This window comes from Arachis ipaensis, chromosome B09 (genome assembly GCF_000816755.2).
Source record: "Arachis ipaensis cultivar K30076 chromosome B09, Araip1.1, whole genome shotgun sequence".
NCBI classification, from domain to species: domain Eukaryota; kingdom Viridiplantae; phylum Streptophyta; class Magnoliopsida; order Fabales; family Fabaceae; genus Arachis; species Arachis ipaensis.
The window spans coordinates 70,021,383-70,030,228 of NC_029793.2; the positions used below are offsets into that span (position 1 = coordinate 70,021,383).

The window sequence follows — 8,846 nt, forward strand, 5'->3', positions numbered from 1 at the left end:
GCTACCTAAGGGAATGGTTTCTAAATCCTGTATTCTATCCTTATGCATGCATAAATCCTTTAAAAACTTCGCATATTTAGGTACCTGACTAATGGCTTCAAAAAGTGGAATGGTACCTCAACCTTTTTGAAGATCTCCACCATCTTTGGATCGAGCTCCATCTGCTTTTTAGACTTCCTAGAAAGGTGTGGAAAGGGGATAGGGATGGCGTCTCTTGTAGCTTTAGCTTCTTTTTGTGGGCTATTCTCTGGTTGAGTTGCTTCTTCTTCAACCATGTCATGTACTTCATCCTCCTCTTCAACATCTTCTACCTCAACAACATCTTCAACTTGAATGTTCTCCTTTGAGCTTGGCTCCTCATGACTCCTCTCTTGCAGTGTGGTTTTGGACCTCAAAGTAATAGCATTGATGTCACCGTTGGTTACTGAGATGAGATGAGAAGTAAACTATAAAAAATAACAAATAAATAACGGTTAAAAGCAGGAGATAAATACAAATACTCGTATCTAAGGACACGGTTTCCTATTACATATCTTAACACAAATATATGCTTTTAAATTATTTTCATGCCTTTTTTTATAAGTTCAATTCACCAAAACTAAAAGGAAGTTAATAAGATTAGTTCCACAAAATATATCCAACGACAAATTGATACAAAAAGATAACCTAAACTAAGAGAACAAAAAAAAGACAGTTACATCAGTTGTTCTAGACAAACTATCCATAAACAAATAACAACTCAAGCACCGCATTAAGACCCTACAAACAAACAATCAAAGATTTGCAGCCTCAAGATCATTTTCTAGTCACTACAGACCAACCCAACGACCCCCTACCAGCATACATACTTGATGCCCATTTTTTTTAAATCTGAATCTCTTCCAAGTTCTTTTGTAATTATGAACCTCTTTAAGGATCTCTTTCATTTTTATATCGTGATTTCTAAAAATACTATTATTTTCTATGCCTTTTAATATTTGGTGTATATCATGGAGGACGAAAAGAAAAATAATAGCTTAAAATAAACTACATTTTCAACTAATTTAGTTAATTAAATTAATACTATAAAAGTAAAAAATAAATGTAACACTAACCTCTTTTGAAGCAAAAATAGACATCCTCCAAAATCTAAGCTTTTTTTACCAAACAGTTACATCAAAACATAGCTAGCAAACAAATGAATAAAAACATTAAGGTCAATTTTAATTCACATTATTTCCAGTGTATGTTAAAATTATAAAATAGTAATTAAGTACTAATAAAAGCATTTTTATTGAAGGGTGTAGATAAAAAAAAATTATGTGACTTGAGAGTAATAAATTCTTCTTTTTTCAACAAAAATAAAACATAGAGATGCTAAATAGAAAAAATATTCTTAGATTCAATTAATTAGTAAAACAAAATTCTTTCATTTCTTTTTTTTTTTAATTTTTAATTTTGTTATAACTTAAAAGTTTTAATTCTAAAATTACTTTATCAGGGAAGAGTCTTGTTCTTTTCATATATCAATTCTTTTAGCACAATTATATATTAAAAAAAAGGTTAAAAATGATAAATGGGACATAAATTGTTAAAAATGCTCATTCAGTATTTTGATAGATGGGATATGGATTGTTAAAATTTTTCATTCAGTATTTTTTCATTGATGCTATAGAGTTACAGAGAATTCTATGCATTTTATATATTACAATTAACACTTTTTTGTAGTAAAAGAACAAAATCTAGTTGTACTTGCTGGTATACCATCAGACAACATATTAATTAGATGGCATCCTAAATAAAATGATGTAACTATAGCAGTATTTCTTACACAATTCATATATAAATTCCTACATAGAATGATTTAAAATTGAAGCTGTGATAATTCAATTATTTCCATTTAGAGATGGAAAAAATACCATATTTCCATGTGAACTTCTCCGGTACTTATTATATTAAAGGTTCATAATTTAATTTAGTATTGAAAGAAATATCTTTAGTTGTAGTTAAAAAAGAAAGAATATGAAGTTTATATCCTAAAGCAGCAAAATGAAAATCATTATGGTCACTTCCAAAATCTTGAAGGGCAGTAGCAAATGGCACGTCCCTTTCATATGTGCCTCCTAATCCTTTTCCGAAAAAGTTTAAAAAACATCAATAAATTTTCAGCACCATACTAATGTTCTTAAATTTTATATTAATTAAGGTGTGATATCACCCCTTCTACATGCAACCATGCCAAGATAAATTATACATGATGACACAATGCAATGTGAATTACAGTGTTACAACACAATCAACCAATATATCATGCAAACATGCACCCTATTCAATTATTGTTCATTAATTAAATTTAAAACGAAAAAAAAGCAAGGTACGAACTGTGACCAAATTATAAGTTAATTTTTATTTAATGAATTTGATAATTTAGAGTTTGGACACTAATTAATACTTCATTCATTCATTCATTTTTTATCACTTTGCACTAAGAATCTTAGAATCACTAATGAAGAGATACAATTAGAATAATTTTCAATACTTTTATAAACTAAAAGCATAATGATACTTCAACAATAAATTAAAAGCATAATTCTTTCTCATGACCTGTGAAGAGTACAATTAGACTATCAATTTGCAAACCAAGCACAAGCATAGAGAAAAAGACCAATATCCCATGAAAAACGAAGCCATTCCAATTTCGTTATACATGCATATCAAGTCTCTATTCAATTCATTGAGTGAATTTTATAGAACCTTTGATGCCAAAATAATTTTACTGAGAACAATTTCAACAGCTTGATTAGCATCATTTGAATTTTCAATAGCCACAGCCTTAAGTGTTCTAGTATGAACAAAAATTCTTTAAAATAATGGGACAGAGTGTTCATTTTGGAATCTTGAAAGAGGCATGCTTACATGTTGGTCGCATGCACAGATTATTGCACACAAAAATACTCAGAAATTTGGTAATCATGGGCTAAAATAACTCTTTCAAGCTTGTTCTCATATAAATGTAAACTACCAATGTTGGTTTCTGAAAATTTGGAAGGGAAAGTACTTTTTAACTAATCATAGTGTTAAACAACTAATATCAGAAATTGTTCAGGTGAAATTAGTAGTCTTTTGTAAGGATTGTCAGGTGAAAATCTCAACATATAAAGCTACTCATTCACCTAAAAATATGCAGCTACTGTATGTTTAATATGCCGCTAGAATTTCTATCACTTAATAATATTTTTTTTTAATTAGTTAATTATTTGAATGTAAATTCAATCCACAATTGAAAATTCGTAGCCAGAATACAGTATAAATAACACCAGATCACAGGGTAGCAATTATTATACTTAAAATCCAATAATAGATTACCATAATTCAATTAAACTTTCACATTTTAAAGGTAAAGATGAATACTTGGGGGAATATATCTTGCAAGCTCCTATACACTGAATTGAAACCCATTATCAATGGAAATTATCTGCAAAGTTTGTGATCGAAAAAGTTGGTTAAACACAATGAAGAGGAGAATCATTTTAATAAGGATAATAGAATCATGTGATAATGAAATTACAAATAGAGAGATACACAAAATACACAAAAAAATAAGTGATCAAAGCCCCAACGATTGCAAGATTACAGTTCACAATTTATTCAAATCATCTATTTGCAAAATTCACTCATAAATCCTAAAAGAATCTCTTCCTCGCACAAAAAACGACCATGCAGACAGAAAATGCAAAACACAGAATAAAAAGAGCATATTTTTCCCATAAATTGAGAAGTTCTTTTATCTTTTAATTGAAAATCTTAAAAGTTCTTTCCCTCCATCAATAAGTAGGACACAACTATAACCCGTTAACCACAATTATTAGGAATCTAAGGTAAAATAACCATATGATGCTAGATCTACAGTTTATAGTTTAACCAACCAATAAAGCAAGCCAACAACATGACCATATGCAACATTCTCAGCAACAAAAACAACAACTAAATTAAAATGAAAAGATAAAATCAAGCAAATCAGCTTAAACAAATCAAAATAAAATTTTAGGTGAATTTTAAACAGTGCATTATATCCATCAACATAAGAAATAAGAAAAAGATATAGATGTACTTCTCTATTGACTTGCCTCTGCAAAAAACTCCTGCTTTGATCTGACCTAAACCCAAAAACACACACAGACGAAATAAACTAAAAGAAGGGAAACAAATGTTTTGAAATAAAAACAGAAGAAGATTAGAAAAAAACACAGTACTTTTTTATTTTGAAATTAAAAAAAAGTTCTTACCTTTGCCTCACACCCGATAACTTCTTCAATGGCAAGATATCTACCACCATTCTTCTTCATATCCAACGGTGAAAATCCACCGGTTAGCTTTTCGGCGTCACCACCTTACTACTGAGCTGCTGCCTCTTCGCTGACAGCACCAAGGTTTAGTGCATCTGAAACCGACAACCGTCAGGAAAAAAAGAAACCTAAATAGTTATATCCAAATTGGTTGAGCCTTATAAATAAGAATAACATAGTGAAAGAGAATGATGACCTCTCAGTAGTAAAAGAAACACATACCACAGTAACCATATTTGACATTGGCATAAGAGCTTCTTCTCCATTGTGAAAGCTCTGTTTGCCTCTGCTCCTGAAGTTTGGTTCTCCTTGTCTGCCTCCTCTTCTATCAGATCTTGCTCTCATTTTCTTCGCTTGTTTCAACACTCTCACTTAATGAATACTTTCTACTACTGCTTGCTAGCTTTCTCGATACCGACGAAGAAGATGATAGAGAAAACAAATCCGAGAGAGAGCGCGAAAAAGAAGAGAGAGAAAATAGAGGAAAGATCTGATTTTTAAAATCCTTATTTGAAATTTGTTCAATCACGCTCTGGTTCCAATGCAAGTTCAAATTCTGATACTAAAAGGGAAAAAATGCGCTCAACATGCAACTGATTTGGATTTGCAAATGGATTCGAATGCTTTTACAAGTGAGAGTTGTGTGAAAAATTTGCTATCCTGCTTGCTTTTTGTTTATATTTGTTATTTATTATATTTGATATTTGAATTTTGAATTAGCAAGACACTTGTCAGCCATTCAAATAAAACACTTGTTGAGTAATTAGCCTATACACTTGTCAAGCATTAAACCACCTACTACTCTTCTATTATATATTAATAGATTTGCATATTTTACATTTTCCTTCCTAATTCTGTGCTTTGATTGAAAACATGCTTCTTTGGCCTTAAAATTGCTAATTATTAATCCTCTCTTATTACCATTGGATGCCGTGATATGTGTGTTAAGTGTTTTCAGGATTTACAGGTCAGAAATGGCTTAGAGGATGGAAAGAAAGCATGCAAAAGTGGAAGAAATATAAGAAATTGAAGGAATTGCTAAGCTGTTCCGCCTGACCTCTTCGTACTTAACTGACCATAACTTGAGCTACAGAGGTCCAAATGAGGCGGTTTCAGTTGCGTTAGAAAACTAACATCCGGGGCTTCGAAATGATATATAATTTGTCATAGTTTCCTTGAAGATAAGTGCCACGCACGCGTGTATCACGCACACGCATGCATTTGCGAAAATTCAGCATATCAGAATTTGCCCCCAGCGATTTCTGGGCTGTTTTTGACCCAGTTCTCGGCCCAGAAAATACAGATTAGAGGCTGCAGAGTAGAGGAATGAGGGAACATTTCTCATTATTCATAATTCAGATTTTAGATGTAGTTTTCTAGAGAGAGAGGAGTCTCTTTAGGTTTTAGGATTCCTAGTTTTATGCTTTTGAGTTTGATATTGAAAAGAGTTACTACCTCCGTTGAAGTCTTTATCATTGTAGTTTGTTTCCTATTCCTTTACTCTTTTTATTCCCCATTTACTTTATTTAGAGTTATATGGATACCTTCGATTTTTGAATTAATTAATACAAAGATACTTTTCTATTTAATTTTATTATTTCTTGATTATTTTCAATTGAGTTCATATCTTCTTTCTACTCCCTTTACATGTATGCGAAATTGGCATCCATGTCAATGGAGTAGGCTTCTAACTTGGCTTTGAAATTGATTAATATTTGGAGACCCTTGAGTTGGAAGACTCAAGAGTTAATTTGTAATTGAGAATTGTTGGCTGGCTATCTAGTCACTAACGCTAATCCTTTCCAAGGAAGAGGATTAGGACTTGTGAATAGAAGTTGGCTCCTTACTTGACTTTCCTTTATTCAGTAAGGGTTAACTAAGTAGAAACAACAACTTATTACAATTAATCTTGGAAAATCCAATAAGGATAGAACTTCCGACTAATCTTTTCCTAGCCAAGGCTTTTTATTTTAATTATATAAATTCTCTTGTTAATTTTCATTGCTTTAATTTACAATCATTTAATTTTCTGTTCTCCAACTTTTAAAATTTCTCAGAAAATTCATAACCAATAATAACTACACCTCCCTGCAATTCCTTGAGAGACGACTCGAGGTTTAAATACTTCGGTTTATTTTTATTGGGTTTGCTTAAGTGACAAACAAATTTTTGTATGAAAGAATTCTTTGTTGGTTTAGAAACTATACTAGTAACGAGAATTTATTGTGAATTCTTTACTAGCAAAAGTCCGTTCGTCAAAATGGTGCCATTGTAGGAGAATTACAAACGTGTGCCTTATTATTGGTTATTGTGAATAATTTTGCTTTTTGTTTCTTTGTTAGTTGTTTCTAGTTTTAGGAGTTTATTTTCATTATTTTCTTATTAGTTTTTGTTTTTACTTTCCTTTGTTGCTATGAATTCTCACCCCTTCGCCTATGAGTTTGGTTATAATCATGTTGCAGGAAGAGGAGATTACAATGAGAGTTTGGATCAAGGATGGGACAATCAAAGATGGGAGGAGCCACAAGGATTTGATCAACCCTCGTGGTAACAACCACCTCCAAGGTATTATCAACAACCATTCTATGATGCTTACCAAGACAATAGTTGTGGTGGACCTCTTCGTGACAATCAACACCCACCTCAATATACCTATGAACCCCCTCCTCAACATGGATTTGAACCACCATACTCACAAGCCCCTTTCCACCATTCACCTCCATATGGGATGAGCGGATAATTTATATGCTTTTTGGCACTGTTTTTAGTATGTTTTTAGTATATTTTAGTTAGTTTTTATTATATTTTTATTAGTTTTATTTAAAATTCACTTTTCTGGACTTTACTATGAGTTTGTATGTTTTTCTATGATTTCAGGTATTTTCTAGCTGAAATTGAGGGACCTGAGCAAAAATCTTATTCAAAGGCTGAAAAAGGACTGCAGATGCTGTTGGATTCTGACCTCCCTGCTCTCAAAGTAGATTTTCTGGAGCTACAGAAGCCCAATTGGTGCACTCTCAATTGAGTTGGAAAGTAGACATCCTGGGCTTTCCAGCAATATATAATAGTCCATACTTTGTCCGATATTTGATGGCCCAAACAGGCGTTCCAAGTCAGCTCAAGAATTCTGGCGTTTAACGCCAGAACTGGCATAAAAACTGGAGTTAAACGCCCAAAATGGCACAAAAGCTGGTGTTTAACTCCAAGAAAAGTCTCTATACATGAAAGCTTCAATGCTCAGCCCAAGCACACACCAAGTGGGCCCCGGAAGTGGATTTTTACACTAAACACCCTAGCTTACTCATTTTCTGTAACCCTAGGTCACCAGTTTACTATAAAAACTACTTTTAGTGATTCATCTTGTACCTCATGACACTTTACATGTTTCATATTGTATTCTCTACGGCATGAGTCTCTAAACCCCATTGTTGGGGGTGAGGAGCTCTGCTGTTCTTCATGAATTGATGCAATTACTACTGTTTTCCATTCTATCACGCTTGCTTCTATTCTAAGATATTCATTCGCACTTCAACCTGATGAATGTGATGATCCATGACACTCATCATCATTCTCACCTATGAACGCGTGCCTGACAACCACCTCCGTTCTACCTTAGATTGAATGCATATCTCTTAGCCTCATGATTCAGATCAGAGTCTTCGTGGTATAAGCTAGAATTATGGCCATTCCTGAGATCCGGAACGTCTAAACCTTGTCTGTGGTATTCTGAGTAGGATCTGGGAAGAGATGATTGTGACGAGCTTCAAACTCGCGAGTGTTGGGCATAGTGACAGACGCAAAAGGATCAATGGATCCTATTCCGACATGATCGAGAACCGACAGACGATTAGTCGTGCAGTGACAGCACATTCAGAACGTTTTCACTGAGAGAACAGGAAGTAGCCATTGACAACGGTGATGCCCAACATAAAGCTTGCCATGGAAGGAGCCTTGCGTGCATGAAGAAGAAGATAGTAGGAAAGCAGAGATTCAGAAGACAAGGCATCTCCAAAGCCTCAACCTGTTCTTCATTACTGCATAACAAGTATTTATTTCATGTTCTTTTACTTTTTACAATTAAATCTGATAATTATTGATATCCTGACTAAGTGTTACAAGATAACCATAGCTTGCTTCAAGCCGACAATCTCCGTGGGATCGACCCTTACTCACGTAAGGTATTACTTGGATGACCCAGTGCACTTGCTGGTTAGTTGTGCGGAGTTGCAAAAGTGTGATTGTAATTTCGTGCACCAGACCCTAATCCTTATCCACCACACCAACCACCATACGAACCATATAAACCATACCAAGAATCACCCCCCCAATATCCACCATCTCCATATCCTTACCAAGAAGAACCACCTTCCCATTATGAGCCCTTTCTCCCAACAAATGAACCCTCCTATCCACCCCAAGCTCCCATAGATGATACCTTTAGTGTTCTTCGCCAAGGGTAACAGGAGCTTCAGACCACACTTACCTCTGCTCTCACCGGTCTCACCTATACTGTCCAAGCTC

At 33.7% G+C, this 8,846-nt stretch overlaps 2 long non-coding RNA genes across 2 annotated transcripts; both read right to left on the reverse strand.

The window, feature by feature from the left end:
* Positions 592-1,213, reverse strand: LOC110266612. The gene is made up of 2 exons (XR_002354053.1): positions 1,095-1,213; positions 592-759 (listed from the first exon to the last, which is right to left on the reverse strand). It is a non-coding gene; the product is annotated as an uncharacterized LOC110266612 (long non-coding RNA).
* LOC110267107 lies at positions 1,999-3,870 on the reverse strand. Its single transcript, XR_002354442.1, has 2 exons — positions 3,391-3,870; positions 1,999-2,108 (listed from the first exon to the last, which is right to left on the reverse strand). It is a non-coding gene; the product is annotated as an uncharacterized LOC110267107 (long non-coding RNA).